Source organism: Triturus cristatus, chromosome 8 (assembly GCF_964204655.1).
Source record: "Triturus cristatus chromosome 8, aTriCri1.1, whole genome shotgun sequence".
In the NCBI taxonomy this organism is placed as follows: Eukaryota; Metazoa; Chordata; class Amphibia; order Caudata; family Salamandridae; genus Triturus; species Triturus cristatus.
In genome coordinates, this window is record NC_140591.1 from 368324010 (window position 1) to 368340513 (window position 16504).

Genomic DNA, 16504 nt, shown 5'->3' on the forward strand with positions numbered 1-16504 from the left:
GTGCATGTACCTAGTATGGAAGTGCCACTTCTAGAAGTGGGCACTTCTGTGTGCAGTGTGTCTGTCGCGTGATTGGCTGGTCATGTCATGTGACGGGCTAGGGATTCCCCAGAGTCAGGATGAGTCACCCAGTGGTGAATGGGGAGATCAGCAGCTAGATGGGTGGGAGGAGTACACCTGGGTCCTGAATAGGACAGGGTTTTCCACACACAATGCTGGCCCCGCCCCCTGTGGTGCGACTGACGACCCTAGCCCTGCCAATGAATAGAGTGAGGGGCTGAGCACATCAGGGGTGCTCCCCAACCAGCTGCGACTGGTTTTCCCCCTCACCCTGAATCAAGAACAAAGGGTTTCAGTGTATAAAAATGGGGCTGTGTCCCCACAGAAACTGTTCTCTGCCAGGATCTTACCTGAGGGGGGGCTGCTGCTGCTGCCGCTGGACCAGAGGACCGCCACTTGGACTACCTCCCTGCCTGGAGGCCCAGTGAGCTGGCTCTGGGTCCAGCCTTGCCCCCACCCCTGCCTTGCTGTGTGCAGGGGAGAACTTTGCTGGACTTTGTGGTGCTTTTTAGGCCTAAGCGCTTGGAAGCGCTTTTATTTTCCTTTAGCGCTTGGAAGCGCTTTTATTTGTTCAAGCGCCAGGAGCGCTTTATTGCTGCAAGCCGGTGCCCACCCGGCATTTCCCCTGTGCGGTGCCAATCCTGAAATCCCCTGGCAGGTGCCCACCCTGCCAGGGACCTTGCCATGCTCGTTGGCGGGTGCCCACCCCGCTTATTTGTTTATTTTACGGCGGGTGCCCACCCCGCCGTACATCCACTGTAACGAGGGAGCCTACCCCTCTTATTACCGAAGAAGGATCACCGCAGCGGCCCGGTCCGTCCCCGGAAGTCAGGCGACCTCCGTCGGGACGTGGGCGGGACTTCAAAGCAGGAAGCGACGGGAGCCTACCCCGCGCTCCTGCACTGGGCGGAAGACGGGAACCAGGAAGTCCGCGAGTAAGCGGGGCTCCCGTGTGCCAGGAGAGCCCCACAGCCACAGAGGAGGTGGGAGCGCTGCGTGTTCCCTTGCAGCTGTCCCCATCGCCTGACCGGAGCAGCCCGTCGGAGCAGCCCATCGAAGTCCTGGTGAGTGGGGGTGGCCTGATTGTGGGAAGGGCGCGAGGTCGCTCCCAAGCCGGGCGCATTGTTGTTCAGAGCCCGGTTGAGGCTCCAACTACTAGGGGGCATTTTTCTTCTACCAATAGAGCGGCCCCGGAAGGCAGCGGGCCGCTCCAACGTTGCCCCACATTCCCTTCAGAGCCCACGAGGCTCCAACAACGTGGGGCACATCATTTTTAAGTGCTGGTGCGCTCCAACAACGTGGGGCACATCCCTTTAGAGCGCTGGTTCGCTCCAACAACGTGGGGCACATCCTTTTAGAGCGCTGGTGCGCTCCAACACTTGGGGGGCATTCTTTTTCTTTGCAGAGCCCAGGGAGGCTCCAAGGGGGCACAAGTATTTAGAACGCTAGGCGCTCCAACGTTGAGGCACATCGTTCTAGAGCCCACGAGGCTCCCGCGCTGTTTATGGGGCATTGCTGTCTCAGAGCCCAGAGAGGCTCCACGTGAGTGCTGTATATTGTTTGAAAAGGCACAGTGGTGCCCCAGCATCTCCCCAGCTGCCCAGCACTTAGTGGGCAGCTGCAACGTTTAGGTTGTACATTGTGCGCCTGGCTTGCGCAGCCTGCGCAGTCCAGCCCTGACTTTGTGGACAAAGGGCGTTTGAGCCCCTGAAAGGCCAGGTCGGCCGGGGGACAGTTTTGCTGTGTCGTGCCCTCACCTAGGGTACCTGTTGATGTTTACATATGTACTTTTGCGCCTGCGCAATGCCCTTATGCTATGTTGAATGCTAGCTGTACCTATGCGTAGGGGAAGGTCTTTCCTAGTATAGGTTGTGCTTTTATGCGTCATGTGCCTTGTGTTTGCACCTGAAATGTTTTTATGCATCATGTGTTTTATTTCCTTACACCTCTAAATGTATTTTATGCATCCTGTGTTTATGTGCTTAGACCCCTACAGGTAGAGTGATACTTAGGTGGTTGTTTTCTCCTTAGTACAGGTGGTACTAGTAAGGTCCTAGTTCCCTGCGTGATATTCCTAAAGGTGGTTAGGGTTGCGTAGGTGGTACTTTCTGGTTACCAGTAGTTACTGGTTGTGTGCTATATGTTCTATTTTTAGTGCTACAGTGATTGTATGTGCTATGTTCTAAAATATTATTCCTACGTTCTAAGTGCTATTTCTAAAGAGTGCTAATTCCTGACAGTGGTCCATGTGGCCCTGTCCCCTGTATATATAATCCCTTGTAAATTCTGCCCGTGCCTGTTGGCACATTGTAAAGTGTGTGTTTTTATCTAATGTGTTGTGTATAATACAAAGGTTATTTTTATATAATACCTTGTGTGGAGTTTCCTTTGTGGTGGGCCTTGGGTGTTGTTGCTGGGTGCGTGCGCAAACGCTTTACACATCGCCTCAGGGATAAGCCTGTCTGCTCGTGCCAAGCTACCAAGGGGGTGAGCAGGGGTTATCTTTGGCGTGTAACTTCCTTGCCCTGACTAGAGTGGTGGTTTCTGCCTGACTTTGGCGCAAGCCTTAGCCAACCAGAAATCCCATTTCTAACAATGTTCTTTTTCTTTCTTGATTCTAGATACTCCTTCCACACCAACAAAACCATCTCGGAAGGAGTTGGCCGCTAGGGCCAGGCGCCGGAAACTGGAGGCCATCTGTGAACATTATCGCCGGCTGGTGGCTCAGGCGGAGGAGGAGGAGGAGGCGGCTGCAGCCTCCTCCAATGCCCCGGGCCCCAGTCAGGCCCTGCCTCCACTTTCACGGCACCGTGGTCCGGCAGCCGGCCGCCGGCGCCCATCTATTTCAAGCACTGCTGCCCCCCACCCTGCATGTAACTGCAGGGCATTTCGCCGCCAGCTGCTCCGCCGGGTGGCCCGCTTGGAGGAGAACCTGGAGGAGCGGGTAAAGATCCTGGTTGATCAACACCTTAAGGCCCGCCGACGATGGAGGACCTCGTCATTTGCCCCTTTTTTAATTCCTTTTGTTGGTGGGTGGGTTTGTGGGCGTTGGGGATTCATTCGAACATTGGGACTTTGGACTTTCGTTTCGTTTCGTTGTGGACATTGGTTGGGGTTAGGGAGGGGGGTGGGTTAGGTCAGAGCGGGATAGTTTATTTTTATTAGGGAAATTAAAATATATACTATTTACTTATACGATGTTAATGTTTTGTGGTGGGTTACAGTTTTCCGAATTCAATGTAAGTTACATGGTTGTTTACTTTGTTTCCGTGCTGCTACATGCCCACAGCCAGTGTTTGATTTAAAAGGTCTGCCGATTTTGTAACACGCAAACCGATAGATGCAGTACCCCTCACTGAGTTATTTTAATTGTCATAATAGTACTGTCAGTGTCAGTCTCTCCTCCTGGTCCATACCTCCCACCAAACTTATCTTACCTGCAATTGATGATGAAGTTCGGCACACTGATGGCTGCATGCTGGTTGGTTTCCCAAATTAACGGACAAGATGCTATTATTGTCGTGGTAGTAGTAGACACTGGCAATAACATTTGAAAAAAGAAAGAGAAAGTCACTTGACTGAGAGACTGTGGGAGGAGTAGTAGAACAGAACACAAAGTAAACTACAGCATGGGTGGGCTAGCAGAAGAAGATCCTTGTACAGCCTCAGTTGAAATTCAATTCGTGTTGCTTTCACCACATCTGCCCCAGCAAGCGTGTGATCAATTGGTGTACATTTAAGGTAGTCATCACATCACACCTCAATATTAATCACACAGCCCGGGGGAAGAGGGTTAGGGATTGAAGAATGGATGGGAAGTGGGGTTTTGGGAAAGGTTTGAGAAAGAAAAACAGACAGTATGCATGGACACAACAAAAGTAAAACACAATCTTGTAAGACGACCATGATCCATTATCAAAGAAATCAAAGTATAAAGTGAGAAAAAGCAAATGCATGCATGCTGAGGAAGAGAGAACTTGATGGTTATAATGATAATGAGTTGTACTTACTATAACTACTATTACCCAATGAGACAGTACAGTCAGGGAAGAAATTGAAATTTGCCTTGCCTGTCTGCCGCCCTCAGAGCTCAGACCGAACCCAATTACATGATGTACCGGGCTTACTTTTATTTTTCAAGCAAGCAAAGGAAATTCAAAAATAGTTGTAGGGATCAATTACCAAACAAACCACAAGACACAGTCGTAATGATTGAAGAGAAAAAAGCATTCAAATAAATTTAAAGACGAATGATGAATGATACTAAAGTTACTGTATTATCCTTGTCCAAATGTGGAGTTGCATCATTATCGTCATTCCTCTTGGTCCTCCCTTCCATGGACACTCCGACTCCGCATATCAATCTTGGGTACCACTGCCTGCCTGATGCGGATTGGTAAGCTAAGTGTGAGTCGTTTCTCCCACTATAGCACAGGTTAAATGCCGGTCTGTAAGTGTAGATGGAAAAAGAAACGGGGTATTGAAAAATTACTGCATTTAAAACAATAAACTCAATTACAGTGGAGTGCAAGACGAGAAGACAACACTCTGGAGAGAACACTTTCAGACTGAGGCAGCTTGGATAGGATACATAAGTGTCTACTCTACAGCATTAAGGTACAACAACAACGGGACAGGACTCAGGAGCCAGCAAAGCCACAAAACAGGAGAACCGCGGCACAGGCCAGGCACCCTACCCCTTAATTACATTTTGAGCGAGCCAGAGAAATGTCAAAAGCACTGCAGCAACCGAGCATTTCCCAAACGAAATGAATAAATTAATGCGCCACTGTCCCTCATACCACTACACTCTACTCCAGTCCACACCACTACACGGATATCTAGCCTAGGTCTGTGCTGTAGTCCTTGTTCAAACTGTTTACCTTTTAAGTTAGCCCATGAAACGCAGTTATTCCATCAATTTTCTTCGATCCAACTGACTGTGTGCAAAGATAGTATGCTCAGCAGCATCATGATGATGACCGTGTGGTACGTCTTTTCCAACACCAACTCAGTCTGTAGTGACTGATTGAGTTTAGAATATATTCCATATTACTAAATTGCAATGGATATTGGCCGGCACCTGCAATGTTAGGAGTACAATGTGGTTATTATTAAACAACAAGTAAACATTAACTGTCACCACACCTGAGTCACTTTTACTTTGTCGATAAACTAGTCTAGTTCTACTTCATGCACAATTATTCGTAGTCAGCCAGCATCCAATGCAATGCATGCCACCATCATTCACAATAATCATTCATTACCTGTCTTGGTGTTCTCTTTGGCTGTCTGATCTGATGCCTGCCTAGCCTTCTGACAGTCAGTGATGAGTTTCTTTCGGCTTGGAAACAAAATGGAATATAGCTGGAGTCACGTTTCACTTCTTATGGTGGTACTGTTAGAGGCAACATGTATTGTACTATTCTCCATCTCCATCCAATGTCTGGCTTGCTTGAAATGTACTTAGGGAGAGTAAGGAAGATGGAGCAGGACCCTAAGGAGTGGAGTGGACAGTTATGTACAGACGTGCAACCTCAATAGGGAAATAAAAAGAGGAGACTGTTGATGGATTTGTTGTGATAAGATTTTGAACCAGAAAAACAGATACACAGTCACACACAAATAAAGGAAGGGAGAACAATTTGTAAGCCTAGTTGTCAGGGAATAGGAGCTCGTCCTCAAACTCTGGTGGTTCAGACAGAATTATGTCTAACAACCCACTACTTATGTCATCGAAGTCGCTCTCCTCTTCCTGCTGTGATTCACGTATTTTGTACTCCGGTGGTATAAGGTGTTGATTCATTTTGATCATGGTTAACCTCTCAACGCTTTTGGGCGAGAGACTGGTCCTTTTGGCAGTAACAATGGCACCAGCAGCACTGAAAACATGCTCTGAAGAGACACTTGCAACAGGGCAAGCCACATACTTTATCGCCAGCCTGCTGAGCACTGGCCATTGGCTTCTTTTCCCATGCCAATACACCAATGGGCTTTGCTCCATGAAGACCTCTGTTGTGTCATCTAGATAGGCCTGAACCATCCGCTCAATGTTCAGGGGTGCTCCGATTTCCTGGGCCTCTTTTGCCTTTGCATCAGTCATGGACATACAATACCCTTTCCGTAGAAACCAATCACCTGCCGTTTTTTTAAATGTGCCTGATGATCCTGTTGGTGCTGTTGATGTTATTGCTGGCAGTGTTGTTGACTGCTGGGAGGCAAACGCACTGCTCTTGGCCTCTGAAGTAGAACTTGGCTCTGGGTGCCCTGCAGTACTTTTTCTGCCCTGGGGGGGTGGGCCTTTAATGAAGATCCTTTCGTTTTCAAACTCAGTGGCTTCCTCAGCTATCAAAGTTTTGTACTGGGCAACATTCACTTCTGAAAAAGGAATGACTTCATTACTGCGCAGCAATAATTTGTAACGTGGATCCAAAATTGAGGCAGTAATGTAATGTGGATGTGACACAATGTTATTTTGAATCCTTGTATTGTGAGATAAGCGAGCGGATAAGGTGTCTGCCAAATATTATGCTTCTACTTTGTCATCCACACCTGCGTACATTTCTGACACCTCCTTCAGCTCTTGCTTTAGCATGTACAACAATGGGATAGCTTGGCCCATAATACAGTCCTCCCTACTCACTTCACGCGTGAAGACCTCAAAAGGAAGTAGCATCTCTGTCAGGCTTTTGACAAGGTCCCATTGGGCCATCTCAACTCTCATGCCTTTCACAGTAGGATCCCCTGACCTTTTCATGACATAAGCATTAAGTGGTATGTACTGCTCAAACAGACGCTCAAGCATGTAATACGTTGAGTTCCAACGTGTTGGCACCTCTTGGATGAGTGCTTTGAATGGCATTTTATGGTCACGTTGAATGACCCTCAGCTCCTTCCGGGCTTTAAAAGAATGGTTGAAATGTGTGCATATTCTTCTGCAGGTGGTCAGTAAGCTGCTGACTTTGCTTTCATTTTTCAGAAAGTCTTGAACAACAATGTTAATGCAGTGTGCCAAACATGGCACCCTGAAATAGCCACCATCTTTCATGGCCCTAACTACATTACTGCCATTGTCCGTGGCAACAAAACCAATGGTAAGACCTCTTGGTCGCAGCCACTCAAACACCTTGCTGTTAAACTCATCCAAAATGTTAGCAGCAGTATGAGATTTCTCCATAGCAAACATGGCTACAGTTGCATGTTTGCGAGTGTCTTTAAAAATCTCAGCGGTGTCAACAACACCGTCAGATATCTTATCTTTAACACCCGAAAAAGAGACCCAGTCTGCAGTGATGCACATGTAATCAGTGGCTTGGCAACTGGTCCACATGTCTGTTGTCAGGTGTATACTCTGAACAGCACTCTGTTTTAAGGCTTTTCCAAGAAATTCCAGCACGTCGTGATGTAGTGCTGGAACAGCAACTCTTGCGAAATAGTAGCGGCTGGGAACTTTCCATTTTGGGCAGATGGTGGTCACAAACTCAAGAAAACCCACCCCTTCAACAAAAGAAAAAGGGAGAAGGTCCAGTGCTAAAATTTTTGCCAGCTTTGCATTGTACAAACGTGCTATTGGGTGGTTGCGTTCGTACTGCCCCTCCGGCCTACTAAACATGCTAAGAATGGTAGGCTGCATGGTATTCCTTCCTGTGGTCAACGTCGCACTTTTTGGGCCAGCAGTACTCCTTGGTGTCTCAGGCTGACTCTTACTCTTGTGTCAATGAGATGTGGCGGAGGATGTGGGCGTTACCACTGCAGTGCTGGGGACAGGGCTACTTTGTGTACCACTACCACAGAGAATGTCTCCCTCTTCTTCCTGTTCCACCGGGAGCGGACTTTCTACTCGTTTATGGCCAATGGTTCCAGTTTTGAAGCGACTAAGGTGCTCCTCCCACTGGATTGCGTGGTGTTTTTTCAGATGGGTCATTTGGCCTCTGGTACCATAGTTTGTACCAAGCTTACCACGACTAACAGAGGTATGACAAACGGAGCATATAGCAATGTTCTCCTCCTTTCCGCTAACCGTAAAGAAGTCCCACACTGGGGAGCTTAACTTTTGTCTCCTGCTGGAGGTGCCACTCCCACTTCCAATGCCGGATGAACTGGAGGGTGTGTGTTGAATTTGACTGTGTGTAGGACCACTACCTACTTCTGCTGAGGTGGTACTCGTTGTGCTGGATGTAGGACGCTGCCGGCCCTTTGCTAATGTAAATATGGAAGCTGGAGGTCGTGTTGGTGTTACCTGTGTTGGATGTATGCATGCTACATCCCTCGCATCCATTTTGGATAGTGTAAAAATGTTGGTCTCCATCTCCTCAGGCCCGGGAGTGATGTTTGTGATGACTGGCTCATCATCATCATCATCATCCTGCTCTTCTACATCAACATCCATAAGTGTAAGGCTTTCTGGAACCTTCCTTTTCCCATGCCTGCTCTTGTGATGTGTTTCCCTCTCAGACTCAGTTTGTGGCTTCCAAGTGGCATCTAGATCATCAGAAGGGGGGCTTGGTGAATAACTTGATGTACTAACCCTCCTTTTCCTTGCTGGGGATTTGGAAGCCAATGGAACTTCTAAAGGAGTGGCTTCCTCTTCTTCCTCTGCATGAGGCTCAATTTCCTGAACTGCCCCTACTTCGGGGGGAACAACAGCTACTATTGCGGGTGGTGGCTGCGGCTGTTGACCACTTATCTGCTGTGTTGATGATGTTCCCTCCTGCGTTGATTGTGTACTACTTTGAGATAGCGATAAGTTTAGTTCAGGCTCAGCATCACTGCTTTCCACCATAAGACTGGCTACCTCTTCCACCCTCATCTGCTTGGGCCTGGGTTGGTGGGTTGGGCCCACTGATGTGGAGGTGCTGCCCCCAGCTTGGCCCCCCGACACCGCTGATGCAGGCGTCATTTTTGGTGTACCAAAAAAGGTTTTGGGAGGCACACCAGTCTTAAGTAACACTTCCTTCTTTTTCTGTTCCTTCTTCTCCATGGCAACTTTCTTGGTACCGGAGGACCTGCTACCTGCTTTCTTTGGGGGCATCTTCAACAGATGTCAAAACAGCACTCAGTTGCACAAGTTGCAGAGATGCCTGGTCAGGTCACTCACACGTCACGTTGTGTACAGCAGCAGGACGTCGGTCTGGCACCACAACAGTGGATGATGATGACACACCTCCTCTGTCTTTTGTGCACTTAAAAGCAAAAAAGCCAGAAGAACATCAGTCAAAAGATCCATAATATAATATATAACTTATTAGTGTCTGGTGGGTGGTCATCACAATTATTAAACTAGGCCACAAGCTTGGAGGCCTATGCAAAAAGCACAATGCCTGCCTTCCTAAAATGGCCGCCACACACATGCACAGGCCACCCACCACAAATAACCAAAAAGTGATTACAAAGGACAGGAACAGGAAGTTTTAGTGCCTGTGGAACTTACTTCCTCTCATAAAAATATTTTGAAAAAAATAAAAGCTTCTCCGTGCTCCAAACCTACAGCTCAATGACAACCTGAGGAGTTTTTTTAGCAGAAATGCACAAAAAAGCGTTTTCGAGAAGGATCTATGTTGCTCGCGAGATATTGTTTGCCAGATTGCAAAAGCTACGTGTTCGGGATCGCGAACTGTACAAAAAGGCTTTATCGCGTGCGCGAACACGCATATTGCGAGCGTGAAAATGACGAAAACTGTAAGTCCGCGTTGTCGCGTTGTGCAGAGTTACCAAAAGTACGCGAGCTGAATCCCTAGGCTTACATACTGCCTAAAAAGCCCTATTTCTTTAACACACACCCAAAAAATGCTATTCCACCCCAAAAAACACCTTTTGCAATAAAATCCAAAGCCATCCATGGTGTAAAAGAAAATCAACAGACAACACAAACTGTAAATTTAAATAACGCACCAAAGATTTGAGGCTGAGTACCTCTGGGCCTACTGGCAGACTAGGCCACAAGCTTGGAACAGAATGGCAAAAGAAAGCACACTGCTTGCATGGCTCCACAAAATGGCCGCCACACACCCACAACAACAAGAAATGGAAGACAGTCAATGTACGCCTATGGCAAAAGCACAATGCCTGCCTTCCTAAAATGGCCGCCACACACATGCACAGGCCACCCACCACAAATAACCAAAAAGTGATTACAAAGGACAGGAACAGGAAGTTTTAGTGTCTGTGGAACTTACTTCTTCTCATAAAAATATTTTGAAAAAAATAAAAGCTTCTCCGTGCTCCAAACCTACAGCTCAATGACAACCTGAGGAGTTTTTTTAGCAGAAATGCGCAAAAAAGCGTTTTCGAGAAGGATCTATGTTGCTCGCGAGATATTGTTTGCCAGATTGCAAAAGCTGCGTGTTCGGGATCGCGAACTGCACAAAAAGGCTTTATCGCGTGCGCGAACACGCATATTGCGAGCGCGAAAATGACGAAAACTGTAAGTCCGCGTTGTCGCGCTGTGCAGAGTTACCAAAAGTACGCGAGCTGAATCCCTAGGCTTACATACTGCCGAAAAAGCCCTATTTATTTAACACACACCCAGAAAATGCTATTCCACCCCAAAAAACACCTTTTGCAATAAAATCCAAAGCCATCCATGGTGTAAAAGAAAATCAACAGACAACACAAACTGTAAATTTAAATAACGCACCAAAGATTTGAGGCTGACTACCTCTGGGCCTACTGGCAGACTAGGCCACAAGCTTGGAACAGAATGGCAAAAGCAAGCACACTGCTTGGATGGCTCCACAAAATGGCCGCCACACACCCACAACAACAAGAAATGGAAGACAGTCAATGTACGCCTATGGCAAAAGCACAATGCCTGTCTTCCTAAAATGGCCGCCACACACATGCACAGGCCACCCACCACAAATAACCAAAAAGTGATTACAAAGGACAGGAACAGGAAGTTTTAGTGTCTGTGGAACTTACTTCCTCTCATAAAAATATTTTGAAAAAATAAAAGCTTCTCCGTGCTCCAAACCTACAGCTCAATGACAACCTGAGGAGTTTTTTTAGCAGAAATGCACAAAAAAGCGTTTTCGAGAAGGATCTATGTTGCTCGCGAGATATTGTTTGCCAGATTGCAAAAGCTGCGTGTTCGGGATCGCGAACTGTACAAAAAGGCTTTATCGCGTGCGCGAACACGCATATTGCGAGCATGAAAATGACGAAAACTGTAAGTCTGCGTTGTCGCGCTGTGCAGAGTTACCAAAAGTACGCGAGCTGAATCCCTAGGCTTACATACTGCCTAAAAAGCCCTATTTATTTAACACACACCCAAAAAATGCTATTCCACCCCAAAAAACACCTTTTGCAATAAAATCCAAAGCCATCCATGGTGTAAAAGAAAATCAACAGACAACAGAAACTGTAAATTTAAAGAACGCACCAAAGATTTGAGGCTGACTACCTCTGGGCCTACTGGCAGACTAGGCCACAAGCTTGGAACAGAATGGCAAAAGCAAGCACACTGCTTGGATGGCTCCACAAAATGGCCGCCACACACCCACAACAACAAGAAATGGAAGACAGTCAATGTACGCCTATGGCAAAAGCACAATGCCTGCCTTCCTAAAATGACCGCCACACACATGCACAGGCCACCCACCACAAATAACCAAAAAGTGATTACAAAGGACAGGAACAGGAAGTTTTAGAGTCTGTGGAACTTACTTCCTCTCATAAAAATATTTTGAAAAAAAGAAAAGCTTCTCCGTGCTCCAAACCTACAGCTCAATGACAACCTGAGGAGTTTTTTTTCGCAGAAATGCACAAAAAAGCGTTTTCAAGAAGGATATTTGTTGCTCGCGAGATATTGTTTGCCAGATTGCAAAAGCTGCGTGTTCGGGATCGCGAACTGTACAAAAAGGCTTTATCGCGTGCGCGAACACGCATATTGCGAGCGCGAAAATGATGAAAACTGTAAGTCCGCGTTGTTGCGCTGTGCAGAGTTACCAAAAGTACGCGAGCTGAATCCCTAGGCTTACATACTGTCCAAAAAGCCGTATTTATTTAACACACACCGAAAAAATGCTATTCCACCCCAAAAAACACCTTTTGCAATAAAATCCAAAGCCATCCATGGTGTAAAAGAAAATCAACAGACAACACAAACTGTAAATTTAAATAACGCACCAAATATTTGAGGCTGACTACCTCTGGGCCTACTGGCAGACTAGGCCACAAGCTTGGAACAGAATGGCAAAAGCAAGCACACTGCTTGGATGGCTCCACAAAATGGCCGCCACACACCCACAACAACAAGAAATGGAAGACAGTCAATGTACGCCTATGGCAAAAGCACAATGCCTGCCTTCCTAAAATGGCCGCTACACACATGCACAGGCCACCCACCACAAATAACCAAAAAGTGATTACAAAGGACAGGAACAGGAAGTTTTAGTCTCTGTGGAACTTACTTCCTCTCATAAAAATATTTTGAAAAAAATAAAAGCTTCTCCGTGCTCCAAACCTACAGCTCAATGACAACCTGAGGAGTTTTTTTAGCAGAAATGCACAAAAAAGCGTTTTCGAGAAGGATCTATGTTGCTCGCGAGATATTGTTTGCCAGATTGCAAAAGCTGCGTGTTCGGGATCGCGAACTGTACAAAAAGGCTTTATCGCGTGCGCGAACACGCATATTGCGAGCCTGAAAATGACGAATACTGTAAGTCTGCGTTGTCGCGCTGTGCAGAGTTACCAAAAGTACGCAAGCTGAATCCCTAGGCTTACATACTGCCTAAAAAGCCCTATTTATTTAACACACACCCAAAAAATGCTATTCCACCCCAAAAACCACCTTTTGCAATAAAATCCAAAGCCATCCATGGTGTAAAAGAAAATCAACAGACAACACAAACTGTAAATTTAAATAATGCACCAAAGATTTGAGGCTGACTACCTCTGGGCCTACTGGCAGACTAGGCCACAAGCTTGGAACAGAATGGCAAAAGCAAGCACACTGCTTGGATGGCTCCACAAAATGGCCGCCACACACCCCCAACAACAAGAAATGGAAGACAGTCAATGTACGCCTATGGCAAAAGCACAATGCCTGCCTTCCTAAAATGGCCGCCACACACATGCACAGGCCACCCACCACAAATAACCAAAAAGTGATTACAAAGGACAGGAACAGGAAGTTTTAGTGTCTGTGGAACTTACTTCCTCTCATAAAAATATTTTGAAAAAAATAAAAGCTTCTCCGTGCTCCAAACCTACAGCTCAATGACAACCTGAGGAGTTTTTTTAGCAGAAATGCACAAAAAAGCGTTTTCGAGAAGGATCTATGTTGCTCGCGAGATATTGTTTGCCAGATTGCAAAAGCTGCGTGTTCGGGATCGCGAACTGTACAAAAAGGCTTTATCGCGTGCGCGAACACGCATATTGTGAGCGCTAAAATGACGAAAACTGTAAGTCCGCGTTGTCGCGCTGTGCAGAGTTACCAAAAGTACGCGAGCTGAATCCCTAGGCTTACATACTGCCTAAAAAGCCCTATTTATTTAACACACACCCAAAAAATGCTATTCCACCCCAAAAAACACCTTTTGCAATAAAATCCAAAGCCATCCATGGTGTAAAAGAAAATCAACAGACAACACAAACTGTAAATTTAAATAACGCACCAAAGATTTGAGGCTGACTACCTCTGGGCCTACTGGCAGACTAGGCCACAAGCTTGGAACAGAATGGCAAAAGCAAGCACACTGCTTGGATGGCTCCACAAAATGGCCGCCACACACCCCCAACAACAAGAAATGGAAGACAGTCAATGTACGCCTATGGCAAAAGCACAATGCCTGCCTTCCTAAAATGGCCGCCACACACATGCACAGGCCACCCACCACAAATAACCAAAAAGTGATTACAAAGGACAGGAACAGGAAGTTTTAGTGTCTGTGGAACTTACTTCCTCTCATAAAAATATTTTGAAAAAAATAAAAGCTTCTCCGTGCTCCAAACCTACAGCTCAATGACAACCTGAGGAGTTTTTTTAGCAGAAATGCAGAAAAAAGCGTTTTCGAGAAGGATCTATGTTGCTCGCGAGATATTGTTTGCCAGATTGCAAATGCTGCGTGTTCGGGATCGCGAACTGTACAAAAAGGCTTTATCGCGTGCGCGAACACGCATATTGTGAGCGCTAAAATGACGAAAACTGTAAGTCCGCGTTGTCGCGCTGTGCAGAGTTACCAAAAGTACGCGAGCTGAATCCCTAGGCTTACATACTGTCCAAAAAGCCGTATTTATTTAACACACACCGAAAAAATGCTATCCCACCCCAAAAAACACCTTTTGCAATAAAATCCAAAGCCATCCATGGTGTAAAAGAAAATCAACAGACAACACAAACTGTAAATTTAAATAACGCACCAAAGATTTGAGGCTGACTACCTCTGGGCCTACTGGCAGACTAGGCCACAAGCTTGGAATAGAATGGCAAAAGCAAGCACACTGCTTGGATGGCTCCACAAAATGGCCGCCACACACCCCCAACAACAAGAAATGGAAGACAGTCAATGTACGCCTAAGGCAAAAGCACAATGCCTGCCTTCCTAAAATGGCCGCCACACACATGCACAGGCCACCCACCACAAATAACCAAAAAGTGATTACAAAGGACAGGAACAGGAAGTTTTAGTGTCTGTGGAACTTACTTCCTCTCATAAAAATATTTTGAAAAAAATAAAAGCTTCTCCGTGCTCCAAACCTACAGCTCAATGACAACCTGAGGAGTTTTTTTAGCAGAAATGCACAAAAAAGCGTTTTCGAGAAGGATCTATGTTGCTCGCCAGATATTGTTTGCTAGATTGCAAAAGCTGCGTGTTCGGGATCGCGAACTGTACAAAAAGGCTTTATCGCGTGCGCGAACACGCATATTGTGAGCGCTAAAATGACGAAAACTGTAAGTCCGCGTTGTCGCGCTGTGCAGAGTTACCAAAAGTACGCGAGCTGAATCCCTAGGCTTACATACTGCCTAAAAAGCCCTATTTATTTAACACACACCCAAAAAATGCTATTCCACCCCAAAAAACACCTTTTGCAATAAAATCCAAAGCCATCCATGGTGTAAAAGAAAATCAACAGACAACACAAACTGTAAATTTAAATAACGCACCAAAGATTTGAGGCTGACTACCTCTGGGCCTACTGGCAGACTAGGCCACAATCTTGGAACAGAATGGCAAAAGCAAGCACACTGCTTGGATGGCTCCACAAAATGGCCGCCACACACCCCCAACAACAAGAAATGGAAGACAGTCAATGTACGCCTATGGCAAAAGCACAATGCCTGCCTTCCTAAAATGGCCGCCACACACATGCACAAGCCACCCACCACAAATAACCAAAAAGTGATTACAAAGGACAGGAACAGGAAGTTTTAGTGTCTGTGGAACTTACTTCCTCTCATAAAAATATTTTGAAAAAAATAAAAGCTTCTCCGTGCTCCAAACCTACAGCTCAATGACAACCTGAGGAGTTTTTTAGCAGAAATGCACAAAAAAGCGTTTTCGAGAAGGATCTATGTTGCTCGCGAGATATTGTTTGCCAGATTGCAAAAGCTGCGTGTTCGGGATCGCGAACTGTACAAAAAGGCTTTATTGCGTGCGCGAACACGCATATTGCGAGTGCGAAAATGACGAAAACAGTAAGTCCGCATTGTCGCGCTGTGCAGAGTTACCAAAAGTACGCGAGCTGAATCCCTAGGCTTACATACTGCCTAAAAAGCCCTATTTATTTAACACACACCCAAAAAATGCTATTCCACCCCAAAAAACACCTTTTGCAATAAAATCCAAAGCCATCCATGGTGTAAAAGAAAATCAACAGACAACACAAACTGTAAATTTAAATAACGCACCAAAGATTTGAGGCTGACTACCTCTGGGCCTACTGGCGGACTAGGCCACAAGCTTGGAACACTCAATGTAAGCCTATGGCAAAAGCACAATGCCTGCCTTAACAAAATGGCCGCCACACACATGGCCAGGAGGACACAACAACAAGCATAATCCAAGGGGAACAAAGAAAAGAAATACAGGCCTTTATGGAAAAAGAAGCACACACTACTAAACTACCACCACAAAATTGCCACAAGCCACATGGGCACTCACAGTCACAACAGGTCATGGAAAACAATGAACTGAAGCAGGCCTATAATATATGACCGGACAAAGGAGGCCTGCTAAACAACACAGCTTTAATCCACAAATGAAAATGAACAGGGCTACGAAAGGATTGGAAAGAAGTTACACACCAAGCACACACATCCCACAAAGGTATTTCACACACACACCAACAGAGAAATACACCACAGCCACATTTAGCATTTCAAATAATCCTATGCCATCCATGCCCTACATGATGTTGAAAATTCTACAGACACCACGAAACATGAACCCATGGGTACCCTACTGGTTGAAATTGCAGAGAAAAACAACTAGGCCCCTATTGA